Source organism: Delphinapterus leucas, chromosome 11 (assembly GCF_059928025.1).
Source record: "Delphinapterus leucas isolate spDelLeu-1000000601 "Yukka" chromosome 11, BTC_Dleu_Yukka2, whole genome shotgun sequence".
NCBI lineage: Eukaryota > Metazoa > Chordata > Mammalia > Artiodactyla > Monodontidae > Delphinapterus > Delphinapterus leucas.
Window position 1 is genome coordinate 97,141,029 of NC_143139.1, and position 20,233 is coordinate 97,161,261.

At 45.7% G+C, this 20,233-nt stretch overlaps 1 long non-coding RNA gene across 1 annotated transcript in view; it reads right to left on the minus strand.

Annotated features, from left to right (window-relative positions):
• Window positions 1–19,746, minus strand: part of LOC149748092 (uncharacterized) — a 33,012-nt gene extending 13,266 nt beyond the window's left edge. The window contains exons 1-2 of the long non-coding RNA XR_016395073.1: window positions 19,618–19,746; window positions 18,305–18,512 (exon numbers count right to left, since the gene is read on the minus strand). This is a non-coding gene — a long non-coding RNA (uncharacterized LOC149748092). The remainder of the gene's footprint in view (window positions 1–18,304; window positions 18,513–19,617) is intronic.
• Window positions 19,747–20,233: the final 487 nt, after the last annotated feature.

Below are 20,233 nucleotides of genomic sequence, written 5' to 3' on the forward strand. Positions count from 1 at the left end.
TCACAAATTGAAGAAGAAAAACCATATGATCATCTCAATAGATGCAGAAAAAGCTTCCGACAAAATTCAACACCCACTTATGATAAAAACTCTCCAGAAAGTGGGCATAGAGGGAGCCTACCTCAACATAATAAAGGCCATATACGACAAACCCACAGCAAACATCATTCTCAATGGTGAAAAACTGAAAGCATTTCCTCTAAGATCAGGAACAAGACAAGGATGTCCACTCTCACCACTATTATTCAACATAGTTTTGGAAGTCCTAGCCATATCTATCAGAGAAGAAAAAGAAATAAAAGGAATACAAATTGGAAAAGAAAAAGTAAAACTGTCACTGTTCACAGATGACATGATACTATACAAAGAGAATCCTAAAGATGCCACCAGAAAACTAGTAGAGCTAATCAATGAATTTGGTAAAGTTGCAGGATCCAAAATCAATGCACAGAAATCTCTTGCATTCCTATACACTAATGATGAAAAATCTGAAAGAGAAATTAAGGAAACACTCCCATTTACCACTGCAACAAAGAGAATAAAATACCTAGGAATAAACCTAACTAGGGAGACAAAAGACCTGTATGCAGAAAATTATAAGACACTGATGAAAAAAATTAAAGATGATACAAACAGATGGAGAGATATATACCATGTTCTTGGATTGGAAGAATCAATATTGTGAAAATGACTATACTACCGAAAGCAATCTACAGATTCAATGCAATCCCTATCAAATTACCAATGGCGTCTTTTACAGAACTAGAACAAAAAATCTTAAAATTTGTATGGAGGCACAAAAGACCCCGAATAGCCAAAGCGGTCTTGAGGGAAAAAAACGGAGCTGGAGGAATCAGACTCCCTGACTTCAGACTATACTACAAAGCTACAGTAATCCAGACAATATGGTACTGGCACAAAAACAGAAACACAGATCAATGGAACAGGATAGAAAGCCCAGAGGTAAACCCACACACCTACGGTCAACTAATCTATGACAAAGAAGTCAAGTATATACAATGGAGAAAAGACAGTCTCTTCAATAAGTGGTGCTGGGAAAACTGGACAGCTACATGTAAAAGAATGAAATTAGAACACTCCCTAACACCATACACAAAAATAAACTCAAAATGGATTAGAGACCTAAATGTAAGACTGGACACTATAAAACTCTTAGAGGAAAACATAGAAAGAACACTCTTTGACATAAATCACAGCAAGATCTTTTTTGATCCACCTCCTAGAGTAATGGAAATAAAAACAAAAATAAACAAATGGGACCTAATGAAACTTAAAAGTTTTTGCACAGCAAAGGAAACTACAAACAAGATGAAAAGACAACCCTCAGAATGGAAGAAAATATTTGCAAATGAATCAACAGAAAAAGGATTAATCTCCAAAATATAAAAACAAACAACCCAATCCAAAAATGGGCAGAAGACCTAAATAGACATTTCTCCAAAGAAGACATACAGATGGCCAAGAGGCACATGAAAAGCTGCTCAACATCACTAATTATCAGAGAAATGCAAATCAAAACTACAATGAGGTATCACCTCACACCAGTTAGAATGGGCATCATCAGAAAATCTACAAACAACAAATGCTGGAGAGGGTGTGGAGGAAAGGGAACCCTCTTGCACTGTTGGTGGGAATGTAAATGGATACAGCCACTATGGAGAACAGTATGGAGGTTCCTTAAAAAACGAAAAATAGGGGCTTCCCTGGTGGCGCAGTGGTTGAGAGTCTGCCTGCCGATGCAGGGGACATGAGTTCGTGCCCTGGTCCGGGAAGATCCCACATGCCGCGGAGCGGCTGGTCCCGTGAGCCATGGCCGCTGAGCCTGTGCGTCCGGAGCCTGTGCTCCATAGCGGGAGAGGCCACAACGGTGGGGGGCCCGCGTGCTGCAAAAAAAAAACAAACTAAAAATAGAATTACCATATGACCCAGCAATCCCACTACTGGGCGTATACCCAGAGAAAACCATAATTCAAAAAGGCACCCCAATGTTCACTGCAGCACTGTTTACAATAGCCAGGTCATGGAAGCAACCTAAATGCCCATCGACAGACAAATGGATAAAGAAGATGTGGTACATATATACAACGGAATATCAGCCATAAAAAGGAACGAAACTGGGTCATTTGTAGTGACGTGGATGGATCTAGAGACTGTCATACGGAGTGAAGTAAGTCAGAAAGAGAAAAACAAATATCGCATGTTAACGCATATATGTGGAGCCTAGAAAAATGGTACAGATGAACCGGTTTGCAGGGCAGAAATAGAGACACAGATGTAGAGAACAGACGTATGGACACCAAGGGGGAAAAGTGGCCGGGGGGGCGGGGGTGGTGTGATGAACTGGGAGATTGGGATTGACATGTATACACTGATGTGTATAAAATGGATGACTAATAAAAACCTGCTGTATAAAAAAATTTTAAAAATTTAAAAAAAAAGAACCTTCTGTATAGGGCTTCCCTGGTTGCACAATGGTTAAGAATCCACCTGCCAATGCAGGGGACATGGGTTTGAGCCCTGGTCCAGGAAGATCCCACATGCCGCAGAGCAACTAATCCCGTGTGCCACAACTACTGACCCTGCGCTCTAGAGCCCACGAGCCACAACTACTGAAGCCCACGTGCCTAGAGCCCATGTTCCGCAACAAGAGAAGCCTGCACACCACAAGGAAGACATAAATAAATAAATATACTTCTTTTCTAAAAGAAAAAAACCTGCTGTATAAAAAAATTAATAAAATAAAATTTAAAAAGAACTGAAACTATAAAATTCTTAGGAGAAAACAGAGGTGTAAATCTTTGTGATTTGAGGTTATGTGATAGTATCTTAGATATGACATCACAAATACAAGCAACCAAAGAAGGAATGTTAATTGGACTTCATCAAAATTAAAATTTTTGTGCTTCAAAGGACACTATCAAGAAAGTGAAAAGACAACCCACAGAATGGAATCAATTATTTGTCAATCGTATATCTGATAAGAATCTAATATGTAGAACATATCAAGAACTCTTTCAACTCAATAATAGAAAGCCAAATAACCCAATTTAACAATGGGCAAAGGATCTGAACAGACACTCCTCCCAAGAAGATAAACAAATGGCCAGCAAGTGTATGAAAAAATGCTCAGCATCGTAAGTCATTAGGAAAATATAGATCAGAACACGATAAGCTATCACTCTGCAGCCACTAGGACGGCTATAATCAAAGTAACAAACAATAACAAGTACTGGCGAGGATGTAATGCTATCGGAACCCTCATACATTGCTGGTAGGAATGTAAAATGGTTCAGCTGCTTTGGAAATAGGTTGTCAGTATCTCAAAAAGTTAAACATAGAGTTAGCATATGACCCAGCAATTTTACTCCCAGGTATATAGTCAAGGGAACTGAAAACCTATGTCCGCGCAAAAACTTGTACATAAATGTTCATAGCAGCATACCCACAACAGCCAAAAAATGGAAACAACCCAAAGGTCCATCAACTGGTAAATGGATCAGTCTATTCATTCAGTGGACTATATGTAATTCAGCCATAAAAAGGAATGAAACACTGATTCGTGCTACAACAAAAATGAATCTTGAAAATATTAGGCTAAGGCAGACCCAAAAGACCATATACTATATGATTTAATTGATATAAAACATGCAGAATAAGTAAATCTATAGAAACGGAAAGTAGGTTAGTGGTTACCAGGGGCTAAAGGAAGGGGGAAACGCGACTGCTAACGGGTATGCGGTTTCTTTGGGGTGACAAAAGCCAGGTAGTGGTGATGGTCACACAACTTTGTGAATATACTAAAAGCCAGGAAATTGTATACTTTGAAAGGATCCATTTTACGGTATGTGAATTACATCAGAATTAGAAAGAAAAAGGAGGAGGAGGGGAAGAGGGAGCAGTGCTTGGTGGGCAAAGAGAGAAGCTGCTCCCCTGGACACCTCTGGCATGGGGGGTGCCTTCTCAATAATTTTTAAGGTAATATGTTTACTTGATGGTTATTGAGAATGCGATTAAAAGACCTTAGAGGAAGCAAGGCCAAAGCCGGACACAAAACCAGATGCCTCCCAGAGACAGTCCCGGGGGATGTCCTGTTTATCTTGGGCGCTGTGGGTCTCACCCAGGCTCACGCCCCCACTGTTAGAGCGAACGCGCTCCCATGCCCACCAGCAGAAGGCCCTGGCGCTCAGTGGTCACCACGTTATTACATGCAATTATGAATTTATAACTCATGGATTCTGCCAGCCTGTGGCTTATTGGCATTTCAAAAATCAGGGCAAATTTTCTGCTCATTCCTTTCTGGCCGCTCTCAGCATGAGAGCAAGAAACAAAACTCTCCCTTGCCTCAAGTGAATCAGGAAGCCCAAGTTCCAGCTCTACAGGGAAGTTTTATAGCCATCAGTTGTCTGAGGCTCCTAACTTGGCTATCCTTCTCAGCAAAAAAAAAAAAAAAAAAAAAAAAAAAATCCCTACTGGGCTTCACATTTAAACGCAAGTGCGTAATGAATAATATTCGAAAACAGTTGGATGTGCATGGCACTACACGAGTATAGAAAATCAGGCTAGGCAACACCTCTAAAGCACTTGATCTGAAGAATCTCAAGTTTACAGGGTTGAAGAAATGAATCCGAACTTTTTCATGTATAGGAAATCCACATTGGCCAGTGCTCTGCTTCCCTCTCTTCGGGCAGCCCTGACTACCTGGCACAGTATCAGTCTGGACCTGTCTTATCTGCCACCATCCGTTGGCAGGTCCCTGTGGGCAGGGACCATGTCAGGGCTGATGCCATGTGAGGCTGAGAGCTTCATCCAGAGTGCCAGATACATCCTTCTTCAACTAGGTACATTTAACTGAACTGAAACCTAGAATCAAAACATAGGTAAATTTCCAGAAGAACGTGGCTTGGTACATGTTCATACAGTCAAAACGTGTTTATTAATCTCCTTCTAGAAGCTTGGGGGTCAATGAACAAAACTGGCACAATCACGGACCTTATATTCTAATAATGGAAGACATACAGTAAATAAAGTAAGTAAATTATACACATGCGTAAGGGCTATGGAGGTAAATGGAGCGGAGGAGGAAAACAGGTGACATTGAGCAGAGATCTGAAGGGAACCAGAAGGGGAACAATGCCACGAGGAGGACAAAGAGGCAGCAGGAGGCTAGACGGAGGAAAACCACATGGGTCCCCGTGAGCCGTAGGCTGTGCGTGATGTGTGAAGCAGCTGGAGGGTTTTGTACAGAGAAGAGGGTTACACAAAGGGTTATGACCTGGACTTTGCATTTAAAGGAGCCCTCTGGCTGTATGTCAAGAATAGATCTGCATTTGGGGAGGGAGGGAGACGCAAGAGGGAAGAGATATGGGGATATATGTATATGTATAGCTGATCCACTTTGTTATAAAGCAGAAACTAACACACCATCGTAAAGCAATTATACTCCAATAAAGATGTTAAAATACAAAGATCTACAGAGGCAAGAGAGGAAGCAGGGAGTCCAGTTACAAGTCTACTGCAATCATCCACGCAAGAGAAGCTGTGGCCTGGACCAGGGTGCTTTTGGAGAAAGTGTTGAAAAATGATCAGATTCCAGACACATTCTGAAGGAACAGCCAATGTATTTCCTTACACACGTGACCTGGCAGGCAAGAAAAAGGCGGGATTGAATGGCTATTAACTGAGATGGGAGAGACCGTAGGTAGGTCAGGTGTGGAGGAGAAGATCAAGAATTCCTTCTGGACATATTACAGTTGAGATGCTTATTCAGTAGCCCAGTGGAGATACTGAATAGGCAGTTGGATGTATGAGGGATGAAGACAGAAGTTTGGGGATTGTCAGCAAACAATGTACATAAAGGCATGATATCAGATCAGCCCACCAGAAAAGTAGGTGTAAAAAAGGAAGAGCTGTCAGGGCCGAGCCTTGGGGTATGCCGACATTCAGAGCTCAGGGAGATGAGGAAGAACTGGCACAGGCGACTGAGGGAGAGTGACCAGTGAGAGAGGAGAAAAACCAGGGGACTCGAGTGTCCAGGAAACCAAGTGAAGAAAGTGTGTCAAGGAGGAGGGGGTGATGTTGTGTGTCAAAGGTGACAGGGATAATCACGTAAGATGAGGACCAAGAACTGCCCTCTGGATTAAGCCAGCTGGGAACCACCCATGACCCTAATAGTAGCCATACAGGTGGAACTGGGTGGTTGGGAGGAAGCCTGTCTAAGTGAGTTCAGATAAACTCAGAGAGGAGTCAGTGACAGCAGACAGAGATGCCTGTTTCAAGGAACTCTGCTGTAAAGCAGAAGGGTGGGAACCGGAGGAGGGATGGGGTCAGGAGAAAACCGTCCTTAACACAGGAGAATCAGTAGCACGTCTGGATACTCGTGATCGCGACCCAGCCTCAGGGCCAAGGGGGATGAAGCGGGAGAGAAGGGAGAGAATGGCTGGTTCCCATAGGTTTGCCTGCGGAGACAGGGTCTCCTCTCGTGGCCAAGCCTCTTCTAGGCGCACGGACCGTTCACGCCTCGTGACAAGGAGAAGAGAGCGCGTGTGAACGAATGCGTAGAGGAGGGCGTGTGGCAGTTCCCTTCTGCTGGTGTCTCTTTTCTCTGTGAAAGCTGGGTCACCAGCAGCGAGTGAGGACGGGGAAAGGATACGGAATGAAGCGGTCGTCTGGAAGGGAAGGCAAGCAGGAGAAGCAGCAGCAGTGCCGGGAGTGCTGAGCCCCCCGAGGCCCGTGGACAGGAACTCATGGGCCAGTACTCGTGGCGGTGCCGCGTTTCTCCAGCCACATTCAGCTGCGCGGCAAGGCCACTGAGCTGGGTTTACCCGGGGTCAGAGTTTTGAAGAGCACATGTGATACGGCAAGGTGAGGGCACGTGCAAGGGACGCGATGACATGGCACAGAGGGCTCAGAAGGAGCACCAAGGATGGCGGGGATGATCGTGTACGTGAGGTAACTGGACCAGACTGAAGAAGAGACAAGGGACTCAAGCTTAGGAAGAATTTTAAGAAGGGAAAAAAATGATTCAAATCCAATTAGCATTTAAGAGGGACTTACTTTGAACCAGGAAATGTGCTTAAGATTGATGAAAAACTCATTTAACCCTTCCCAGGCCCAATCACTTACTGCTCTTCCCGTTTCATAGGTGAGGAAACGGGTGCTCAGAGCAGGCAAGCAATTTGCCCAGGAGCACAGTGCTAAACCCCGAGCTGGGTCCAGAGTCAGGCTCTTCCCAGGTATCAAGTTTGCATGGCTGTCAACAGCCAAGGCTTTCCTGCCTTTTGCAAAATTCACAAGTTCCTTGAAGGCAGTGGCGAGTCTCTGGCGCCCCCATTGCTGCCTGCACGGCTAAGGTTCTGGTCTCCTGCCCGACCTGCTCTCCAAGCACGGGGGTGGGGGGATCCGCTGTAACTGCGTTCCTCGTTGTGGTTATCGCTGATGTAGTTAACCACTTTATTTTATCCATAAATTCCCTTCCTAATAACAATAAGGCGTGCCAGGGCTTTGGCCTCATGCCTTATTATACCACCTGAGGAGTGAGATAATCACCCAGAAATGTGCTGCCTGTTGTGCATTTTATTACTTGAATACAAAGAGATTCGATTCAAGAAACACTTAGTTGAAGACAGCACACACACAAAAGAATAGTAATCATATGAAAAGTAATGCCTCCTAATGCTACTGAGTATACTGCAGGGAATAATCCTCTTCCAGCGGGAGAACGGGCTGGATGACCCGTTGGGTCTTCTCCAGTTCTAATTTCTACCAACTGCAGGGTCATAAAAGCTAGTGAGACTTCAATTACAATACTAATACTCGGAAAAGCCAAATCTGGATCACTCTGAAAACGGAGCCTATGTGGATGTTACACCTAAACGATCTTGGTTGTAAGCATTTTCCAACCAACTCTGCTCTCAACCGCTCGCTCTTCAGCGAATGCTGCAGGCCACACACTGGCGAGAGTGGAGGAACAGAAAGAGAAGTATGGCCCACCCAGCCCCCAGGAGTTCAAGACCTAACTTGGGATGTAAAGAAAATGGCACGTTTTAAAAGAACAGGAACAAGGTACCCCCACGGGACGTCTAACTACCCTGACGTAGCTTACAGAAACTCAGTGACGCCTGTCTTCCTAGAGTTGATGAGAGTTGAAGTGTACCACCCCATCGCAGGGGTTACGCCAAAGACTTTGCCCAAGAGATGTCCTCACCAGTTCATCTCAAGAGGACAGGAGCTATTATTCCATTTTTAGATTCCTCAAGCAGACATAACATGGTTTTCTATTGTTACTAAAACCATTATTTTCTACATGCATTTATTTTCTATTTAAAAAAATTAGTTTTGGGAACTTCCCTGGCGGCACAGTGGTTAAGAATCCACCTGCCAATGCAAGGGACACGGGTTCGAGCCCTGGTCTGGGAAGATCCCACATGCCACGGAGCAACTAAGCCTGTGCACCACAACTACTGAGCCTGCGCTCTGGAGCCCATGAGCCACAACTACTGAGCCCGACTGCCACAACTACTGAAGCCCGTGTGCCTACAGCCCATGCTCTGCAACAAGAGAAGCCACCGCAATGAGAAGCCCGTGCACCGCAACAAAGAGTAGCCCCCGCTCTCCGCAACTAGAGAAAGCCCGCACACAGCAACGAAGGTCAAACAAAGCCAAAAAATAAATAATTAGAAAGTAAAAATTTTTTTAAAAGGCTATTGAAGCAGACATGCAGCTTTGAAACAGTGGTTCTTAAAATGTGGTCCCTGAACCAGCAATATCAACATTACCTGGGACCTTTCTAGAAATGCAAATTCTCAGGCTCCAATCCAGACCAACCAACCTGAAACTCTGGGGTGGTGGCCCAGCCATCTGTGTTTTAACAAGCTGGGACCACTGCTTTAGAAGAAGCTGAAGTTGATTTCTAAGTACAAGTCTATAGTTTTTAAGGAGGCTCATGTGTAAAGTTCCCGGCTTGATATCAAAATGAAGCTAAAAGACCAGCACACGTGGCATTTAGGTGATTCTAGTAGCGTCACCTCGCAATAACCTATTTTGCTGGCCACTGGTTCATCATCAACCTTGTGAGTTAGACACCATTATCCACATTTTTAGAGGTGGAGAAATGAAACACCACAGGGAAAAGCCGAATTTACTCATGAGGCCAAGACCCGAAGTCGCCTGAATTTAATCCTAGGCTTTTTGCCCAACTGTGCTAGGGGTCTGCACTCACCCAGGTACACGTGAGTGGTCTGTGTGCATGCTCACATCAACACATGGATAAGAACAATGAAGCCTGCACATATTAATAGAGTAGGAAGAAAATCTGCCAATTCTCAAGAATGGATACCTCGCACTTGCAGAACAGTCTAACAATTCTGCAACCTACTCAAAATAACATGTAGAAAATTAAAAGCGAGTCATCTACATACATATCTAATCAAATATTAGGATTCCAGGGTTCATGACCAGCATGTGAAGCCCAGTCCGCCTCCCCCGTCTCGGTCTCCCTTAAGATCTTAGAATCGGCTGGCAACCCCTCGTTTACTGACCTAAACATAGGAATTATAAGAATGCAAGTTGATTTACAAATACATTCCAAATGATAGGGTATCATAAAAAACAATTTAGCCAGTCATCTGAATTCAATTTAGCGGAAAAATTCCTGGTTATAAACCAACCTTTTCCCCAGCCGGTGGCCCCTGGCGTCTGAGCCTCGGCCTTCCTGCACCCAGGGCCTCCCCCGACGTCAGGGTCTCCTCAAACCCCCAGGCAGGCTCTCACCTTCCTCCCAAACTGCATTTTCACGATACCCTCTCTTGCAGCATAAATTTCAAGTCTACCCACGTGCACTACAAGACTCACCCACGCCAGCTCAGAAACCAAACTCAGAATAAAACACAAGCCTCTCAAAGTTTCATCTGGTGATTATTTATCACTATTATAAATAATGATATAGAATATGTCAAAACAGAAAGACATGTTTAGCACAATGTTAAGAGAAAAGGTACAGTGAGGTATACGCTATAAACATGATATAAAAACATATTTTCACAGGAGGCCAGGGTCTACAGGGCCTCATCTTGCAGACAAAAACAGCTATGCTGGGCTGGTGCGGACACTGAGCTTTACTTTAAATGTTCTCTAATAAACGTATCACAGCATGTTAGATATAACATGCCTGCCGGGCATGTGACCCGGCTCCTGCCTTCGCCACTCTCCCCACCTGCTTCCCACGGCCCCATGGGCCCCTCTGCCCAGATCCTCTCCCCCCCCAACTCCTCCCCCAGCTGACTCCTCTCAGCGCCTGATCCACATGTGGCCATGGCCTCCTTAGAGACGGCGCCCTGCTTGCCTTGCCTACATCCTCCTGGTAGAGTCTCTCATCACAGCCTGTCCTTCCCCTGCCCTGCACTCACCTCAGTGAATAATTACACTTTCATCTGGGAAACTATACACTAGATTATAGGCTCCATGAAATAAAAGTGTTTTTGCACTACTGTACCCCCAGCCCCAGAGTACCCAGTATCACTGGAGCCCCAAAAGCATTTATCAAATTAACGAAGGATTTTCACAGCCCCGTCTTTCAAACAGCACTCTCCTCCAAAAACGCGCGCGCGCACACGCACGCACGCACGCACACACACACACACACACACACACACACACACGGTGCCACTCCTTGGTCTTGTTGAGGATCGTCACGCTCTTTCCCACCATCCAAGGTAGAAGCCTCGGCATCATCTGTGATTTCTCACTCTCATACCCTGTGCCGAGAACTAGTGACCAGGGTCAAAGGTTTTCTTAATTAACACCCATGACCCTTATGATTGTTTGATGTCTGTGTTCCCTGTTAGACCATCAGTGCCGCGAGAGCAAGGAGCACATCTGATGACGGTGGTCCAAAAAATAATGCTTACTGAGTTTAACTGAACTGAGTGTTGTGGTTTGGGGATCATTTACATCAGCATGAATTCCTTGATGCTCCAGAACACAGTTCCTGAAGAAAAGGCTTATTCTGTTTTGTCTGTAACGCACCTTCTCTATCATGGACACAGAAGTCTAGTTTCAGAAAGTGCCTCAGAAATTCACTCTTACCTAATGAATATTTTCAGACTCACCACCACACCTAATGTGATGACAGATACAGCAACAGGCAACAGAAAAACAAGCTGCGTCAGAGAAGCTGACCACACGTCAGCTGTCAAGCAGCTGTTCCCAGCTCAGACACGGTTTCACCGGCAGCCTTTTAAAATGTAATCCATGGAAACGACCGCATCCTCCCAGCTCCTGTGAGCAGACCAGGAGTGTTGAATGTGTCCTATTTATAGTGCAGCGGGGCCCCAGCAAGTCCTCGGATGCTGGCAAAGGGAAGATGAGACGGTTTCCCAGCTCGAGTTCCGTAACGGAAAGTCGTGGGGCTGCCGCCACCTACAGCCAGACACGTGGACCTGCACCGTCCAGAGAGCCCTGCGGGCCTGGCGGAAGCATCTTCCGAGTTCACCGTAGCCAGCTAACACCTGTGGTCACGTGCAGCACCAAACGAAGGACAATCGACTTTAAAATTTATAAGCCGATGCTTGTTGATACGATATGTAAGTTCCTAGAAGACAACTGTGGCACAAGAATCAGCACTGAGCACACGCCTGCTGCGTGAACAACTGAAACAAACCGGATGGGAGTGATCGTGGTATCACCACCGCTTTCTGAGCACCTTTGTCTCGAGGCCTGAGCCCAGCACCACATAGTGAACTCGCCAGGTTCCTCTGACCCGTCTGCTGACACAGGCGTTGGGGAAAGAGAAGCGCTTGCCTGGCCTTGGCTCTACTCCACGTGGTGCTGGTGGTGGTGGCCCTGTTTTGGAGCTGTTTGGTTTCATTGCCTTCAAGATAAACTATTTCTGAATTTGTGAATTCTGAAAAGTAAGAGAGCAGTGGGGTTAGATGGATTTTCTTATTTAGCTTATCAAGCCATAGGAACAGAGCCCTTGGGTCTGCAAAATAATCCGATCTTGTGAGTTACTGGAAAATTGTGTCCAAAACCTTGGGCGGGTCCTTCATGTGAATTTCACACTAAATCTTAGGTTTCTCAGGTAGAAGTATTTTATGTCAACACAATGAGCACCACTTCTCTTCCCATAACTCAAACACACACACACACCACACACACACACGCAAACCACACACACACCACACACACACCGCACACACACAACCACACACACCACACACACACCGCACACATACACCACACACACACCGCACACACACACCACACACACCACACACACACACACCACACACCATACACACACACACCACACACACCATACACACACACCGCACACACACACCACACACCGCACACACTCCGCACACACACACACACACAGCACAAACACACGCATACACACATACATACATACGCGCATACATACACACACACATCACACACACACACCACACCACAGTCACACACACACCACAATCTCACACACACACCACTGTGGTTCCCTCCATTTTCCTCACATCAGCCAGAACAATCATTTTAAAATACTGATCTCCTCGCGTTACTTCCTTGCTTTAAAAACTCCAATTGCTTCCTACTGCCCTTAGAAAACTAGGACCAGAGTCCTTAACTGTGTCACAGGCCTGCTTCTTTCTCCACGACTCTGGCCGCCGGCACTCCTTCTAAGCGGTCAGCAAGTGCTGTCAATGTTACTTGCACAACACGTCTTACCTCGACCCCCCTGCCCTCTCCATCCCTCACGTCACTGCCCACGCTCGTCCTCACCCATCTGGATTCCAGAAAGAGCCCCTTAGATGCACCCAGGTCTCCAACTCCTTTCTGCTCCATCCTCCTCTGTTGCCAGGATTTATCTTTCTAAAGCACAGATACAGTTACATTGCTCCCTGGCTTAAAAAACGTGCAAGGCAAAACTACACACGTGTTAAAATTTCACAGGACTATGCACCAAGAAATAAAATGAGTGCCTGTCAAAACTGGTGAAATCTTAATAAAGTCTCTATTTGTTACTAGCACTGTAGCAAAGACAGTGTCCTGGTTTGCTAAGTGTGCTACGGTTATTCTGTAAGATGCTACCACTGGGGGAAGCTGGGGGCACACGGGAACTCCCTGTACTGATTCTGCAACTTTTTTGTGACTCTACATTGCTTTTAATTAAAAAAAACAACCAACCAAAAACATGTACTTGCACTACTTCTCCAGGGTATACAGACTGAAATCAAACTTCTAACTGTGGGATGTAAGATCATTCACATCATTAATAACCTGGCCCCGGGAGTCTCTTCCAGACACCACAGCTCCATGCCTGCTGCATTTTTACACAGAATCTGAATGAATATACCATGTAGTCCCTCACCTCTGAGTATGGGTTCATGCTTTTTCCTCCTCTGCCACCACACTCCAATTCATCTTTCAAGACTAAGGGTAGAGCCCCTCCTTCATGAGGCCTTCCTATCCTCCTTAAAACTAATCATGCCTTATATCTGGAAAAGGCGAAAACTCTAATTCAAAGAGATACATGCACCCCAATGTTTACTGCTGCACTATTTACAACAACCTAAATGCCCATCGACAGATGAATGGATAAAGAAGATGTGGCACATACATTTATACAGTGGAATACTACTCAGCCATAAAAAAGAATGAAATTATGCCATTTGCAGCAACATGGAGGGACCTAGAGATGATCATACTAAGTGAAGTAAGTCAGACAGAGGAAGACAAATAGCATATGACATCACTTTCATGTGGAATCTTTAAAAAATGACACAAATAAACTTATTTACAAAACAGAAATAGACTCAAAACAGACATAAAAAACAAACTTATGGTTACCAAAGGGGAAATGGGGGAGGGATAAATTAGGAGTTTGGGATTAGCAAATACAAACTACTATATATAAAATAAACAACAAGTTCCTACTGTATAGCACAGGGAACTATATTCAATATCTTGTAATAACCTGTAACAGAAAAGAATCTGGGGACTTCCCTGGTGGCACAGTGGTTAAGAATCCACCTGCCGGGCCTTCCCTGGTGGTGCAGTGGTTGAGAGTCTGCCTGCTGATGCAGGGGACACGGGTTCGTGCCCTGGTCCGGGAGGGTCCCACATGCCACGGAGCGGCTGGACCCGTGAGCCATGGCCACTGAGCCTGTGTGTCCAGAGCCTGTGCTCCGCAACGGGAGAGGCCACAGCAGTGAGAGGCCCGCGTACTGCAAAAAAAAAAAAAAAAATCACCTGCCAACGCAGGAGACGTGGGCTCGAGCCCTGGTCTGGGAAGATCCCACATGCTGAGGAGCAACTAAGCCTGTGCGCCACAACTACTGAGCCCACGTGCCACAACTACCGAAGTCTGCACACCTAGAGCTCGTGCTCCGCAACAAGAGAAGCCACTGCAATGAGAAGTCTGCGCACTGCAACGAAGAGTAGCCACTGCTTGCCGCAACTAGAGAAAGCCCGCACGCAGCAACGAAGACCCAACGTGGCCAAAAATAAATAAATTTATTTTTAAAAAAAGAATCTGAAAAAGAATATACATACATATGTGTAATTGAGTCACTTTGCTGTACACCTGAAACTAACACAACATTGTTAATCAACTACACTTCAACTAAAAATAATAAAATTCAATAAATAAAAATTTTAAAAAACTAATCATGCCTTTACAGACAACTTGGTCTTATAGTTTTGCTTTGCCAATTGTTTTATTTAATAAAGAAAAGGACAGGGACTTCCCTGGTGGTCCAGTGGTTGAGACTCCATGCTCCCAATGCAGGGGGGCCAGGTTCGATCCCTGATCAGGGAACTGGATTCCGCATGCCGCAACTAAAGGAGCCCGCATGCTGCAACTAAAGATCCTGCATGCCGCAACTAAGACCCAGCACAGCCAAATAAATAAATATTTTTTTTTTTAAAAAAAGAAAAGGACAAAAAGGTCAAAGGCATCCATATTTCCATTACCTTGCTAGGGGCCAGGGCACGTCAAGAATAAAGTATTAATACCTCCCAGTCCATCCCTCTAGTCCCACATCTATCTTCACTTTGATTCTCTGCTTCCAGACTTTTCTCTTGGCTGTTTATCTGTGCGCCCTGCTAGTTAGTCAGTGAGCTCTTCCAGTGGAGAGAATCACCTGCACTCATCTTCCTGTACTCAGCACCTGCCATGGGGCCTGGCACGCAGGAAGCACTCTGTTAACCTTTGTTCTCAATGGACCCCAGTTATCAACACCTAACAGTGCAAGGGTAAGGAGCGTGGGTTAATTTTACCCTTGATCTCGAAAGCCAAGCAATGTTCTGAGTATGAGCGAGGCCCTGTGATGAGCCCTTTAGGTCACCCCTGGCTTTGCACCATCTTCAGTTTAGGTTTTCTACATAAAGAGAATTAATAAATACGATTATATCAAAACTTGTATGGTAAGGTAGAAAATAGCACGGATAATAAAACCAATGCCCCCCAAACAAGCACCGAGTCACAGACCGTCAGATGCACTTATTGGCCACAGGCAAAAACATGATCAGAAGGCTATTCCACTGGTATATTTGTTTTACTTGCCAGATAAGTATTGATGTCCAGTCTCTAACAGATGCTATTTATATCAGAATCATAACAAAAGTGCTATCCATCTGCCTTGGCATCCAGAGAAAACATAATTCAACATGACAGTAAGAAATGTGCACAGCCAAACAGAAATGGCATCAGAAGCAAAAACTGTTGGAACTGGTATCATGGGGGGAAAATTATCACTTGACAAAACTGGGAAAAGTTGCAAGCAACACAAAAAATGTTGGCAGTTAAATCCAAATACTTGAGAAAAATCTTCTCCTTGTCTATTCTGATATCAAATGGATGTTTGTCAGATTCTGGGGCACATACACTTTAAAGCTCCCTTTTTAGACCTTCCGTACACTCACTCCCTCATTTACTGAGCACCTCTACTTTTGGACAGTGGCAAAAATAAAGGGTTTGGAGTCAAGAAGACACAGAGTCCAACTGGTCCTACTATCTACCAGGCAAAGCTGCAAGTTAATTAGCCTCCTCCTGACCCAGTTTCCTCAACTGCAAAATGGAGATAATCTCTCTCTTTAAAGCACGTTATTCATAACCTGGAATCTAGGGACAAGGTACACATGTGTGCATTTTTAGATCTTCAAACTCTCAGAGGTTAAATGCCAAAGTGTGTGTGAGGTGACTTTTCTAGAGAGAGGATACATGGCTTCCACCAGGTTCTCAAGGGGCAAGTGGCCCACGACGGTTCAGTGCCACACTCCGAAGGCTGTGACAGGACTCAGATAACGTATCTAAAGAGCCTGACACACAGCAGGCTGTGCTCACTCCTGGACGGTTGTCCTTAACTTTAGGTCCTGGGAAGGCACAGAAACGTGAATCAGCCAGAGCCCAGGTCAAAGGCAGGGAGACCGTTACGGTATAAGGTGTTGAGGGTCGTCCCCGGGTTTCATAGGACGAGGAAGAAAGGCAAACCAAAGTCTGTCCAGAAACACTCGAGCGGGAGAAAACAACAGGGTGGAGGCACCGGGCATATCAGGACAGTGACCTGACCATCACCGCAGTGTCCTCAATGCCTAGACAGGGCCTGGCATACAGCAAGTGCTCCATAAGTAACTGTGAAGTAAACAAATGACTGGGACCAACCCAGGGTCCAGGATAAGACCATTTACAAATTCCCAGGAGAAAAAACACAATTCAGAAGGTGTTCCTGAAAACCACTACTAGTCAAAAAATTTTCATTTCAAAACTCCTACGCAAATACAATCATCCACATTCTCTCCCTTAACAGTGAGGACACACTGAGCCTACAGCCTGGTCACCCTGTAGTAAACCCGGCCACCCAGGGCTTGGTTATGAACCCCAGGAGAAATGTCCTTTAGATGGAGGCATTAGAAATGCTTTCTTTTTTTTCCAAAGGAACTAAAATGCCTTATTTGCCTGGACAAAATGAATTCAATTGCTTTCTTTTTTTTTTTTCTTTTTAATTTTCTTCTCCTGGGTTCAAGAAGCTCACAGCTAATAAAACAAAAATGAAGCAGACTCACAAATATAGAGAACAAACTAGCGGTTACCAGTGGGGAGAGGGAAGGGGGGAGGGGCAATATAGAGGCGAGGGGAAAAAAGGGGTTATTATGGGATTATATGAACTCATGTGTGTGAAACTTTTGAAAACTATAAAGCACTACAGAATTTAAAGAATCTTTCATTCAATGAAAAAAAAAAGAAGCTCACAGCTAAATTTGCAGCCCAACTGTGTTAACCATCACAGATGATCTGAGTACCCTCTTTCCTCCTGAAGTTACTTTCCTATTTTACCGTATTGTCTATATTTTTAGAAGTCACCTCGAAGCCCAGTGAGACTTCTGGAGTACACACATATCTGAGAGTGTAAGAGCACTGGTCAAGAACACAGGCTCTGGGAATTCCCTGGAGGTTGGTGGTTAGGACTCTGCACTTTCACTGCCGAGGGCCCGGGTTCAATCCCTGGTCAGGGAACTAAGATCCCGCAGGCCGCACGGAGGGCCCAAAAAACAAAAACAAAAATAAGAACACAGCCTCCGTCACCAGGCAGTCCTGACGCAGAAGCCTCACGTCACCATCTATCAGCTTTGTTGTCCCTTAGCTTCTCTGCATCCCTGCTGCCTCATCTATGAAATGGAAATAATAACTATATTTTTCATATGCAGGAAGTGAGCACTAAATTAAAAAGGTAATGTGAGGTCCCAAACTGTGCCTGGAACATGGTAAGTGCTCAGTAAGTATTAGCCAGGCGGAGCAGTAGTAGTAGAGACAGTAAAACTGCAGAAAAACAGATGAAAAGATAACAATGGCGCCTGAAACAAATTAAACAAAAGAGCAGTACAAGATTGAAACCCGAGAAAAAAGTGGAAAACGAGGCTCTTTCGTGCTCGAAGCGCTTCGTGTTCATATGTTATTCATTCACAGAGTTTTCTCAAATGCTCCCTCCCTTTGCATCTCCTCTCCTAAATGGTGTGGATATCCTAGATAGCAGTGCGTTGAAGGTGAATTAATATTTAACAAGTATTCGACCTACATAGTTGCACAAGCCTAGACCTGGGGTATTCTTAGATAAGTATGCTGTACAAAAAAGGTCAGCTCACTAGTGGTATTTAAAGGAAGGAAGCAACTGTTAGCTTCTTGCCTCACTCACACCTTCTCATCTGTACCGTACAGCTTGTTTTGTCAATCCTGGCAGGGGAAAGAGTCATCCAAGAAAAACTTCAGTGACCAGCATCATCTACTAACCTTAAACATTCACTCGATACCTGTAAAGAGGCTTTATTAAAGCGACTGTCTGGTTAACAGCCAATGGCCTCCCGCTGGATTCCTGCTCTGGGCGGGCGCCAGACTCCTGAGCATCCTCCTGGAGCTGGTTCTGTCTCCATGTGCCACTCAGCTGCAGGGGTCACAGCGTGGGCGCTGTAGAGATCTCTGCACAGGAAGAGGTGGACAGCTGGAAAAGGTCAGGGAAACGGAAGACAAAATGGACAGCAAATTTAAAGTCTCATGTAAGCATTTCTTGACAAATATCTACAAGCACCTGCCATGAGCCAACAACTAAACTGATGGCATAGGGAAAGGGAGAGCACAGGTAGCTGAAATAAATCCTTGCCCTCCTAAAGCTTCCAGTAAGGCTGAGTGGGAGACAAATGCGTCCACAGAAAATCAAAATCCTTGCCTGATTCACTTTCGATTCCCCAGAACTTAGCCAAGTAAATGCTGAATTGAAGACAGCGGATAAAAGAAAGAGATGAAGGAACAGCAGTATGTGAAAGTCAAAAAAAAGTCTTTACAGCATTTCTGTAAGTCTACTCATTTAGGGGCACATACAACTTAAGAAACATTATTAAATTACTCCTCTTGAAAGTGAAGTAAGAGTCCTCTTAACAGGGGCAAGGCATCCTGAAAGGTAAAGATTTTCGAGAGAAGGAAAAGGAAGTATGGGGTGATTTAACCAACAGTCTTAAAGAACCTCTGAAATTTCAGAGTGCTTACAAACAACATTTCTGAGAGAGGCAGGGATAACTCGTGCGGCCTGAGGAAGAAGAATGTTCCAGAAAGACCAGAGATTCTGACATGCGACATAAGTGCTGAGTTTGAATTCTGGCTCTGCAACTTCCGGTTGTGTGATTTGGGGACAACCCCCTTCACCCCGTGGAATTCAAGTCCTCATCTATAAGGCGGAGTTTAAAATATTCGAAAGACTGCTGTGGGGACAGATGAAATAAGGGACATGAAGCATTTTGTAAATTGGAGCGATGTAACCCTCAGAGATGCAGGGAGGCAGGTTCGCCATCTTCCTCGTTGCTTAGAGTCGGTTTCCCCCACACAAATAAGACGGTACTATCCACTGCAGTAGCCCCAGGGCCGACAACGGCTCCTGCCACAGGCAGGCGCGCCACACACATGCGTGGAACGAGTAAACGGGTCACCAGCCCTATGCCACGGACGGGGAGGGGACGCTCCGCGTCCCGGGGCTGTGGGACTGCCAGAGCTGCCCGCCCGGGCCCTCGTCAGCCCCCCCGGGCTCGCGCGCACTCGGCGCCGCGCCGTCTTACCCCGGCCCCTTCTCAACCCTCCGCCTCGCGGGGCCCCTTCTGAGCGCCGACGCACTTCTAAGCGCGGACCCCAGGGCCCGAGGCCGCAGAAGCCCAGCCCACTCGGCGTCTCTGGGACGCTGTTGCCCGAGCGACGATGGCCCTCGCTGATTGGAGAACAAGTTTCCGCACCTGGCAAGAAGCGGAGCTCCTATTGGACAAGTCGACTACGGAATTGGGGGCGGAGGGGTGTGCCCAGGCCTGCCGGTGGCTCCGCCCCCTCAGAAGGAACTTCCGCCGGAAATCCTCTCCCCCCCGGGCGCGGGAAGTCGGTCGGAGTTCTGGTGGCCGGCGTCGTGAAAGCGCGTTTCTGTTAACGTGGCCTTCGCGGGAGCTGTCGGACGGGTCTCACAGAACCAATTCGAGCCGCGTGGCCACACGGGAGCCAGTCCCTTGCTGCGAAGCAGACTCCTCACCTGTAAAAACCGAGCTTACCCACTCAGGGCCTGGTATCAGGATGAAGGGAGGAATGTATCTAAAGCCGCAACCGCGTGCTACGCCCTTTCTACATGTTAGCACTTAGGGCGATTGTGATTGTTGCATTAATTGGTGTGTCTGATTGTGTCCTGCTGGCCTC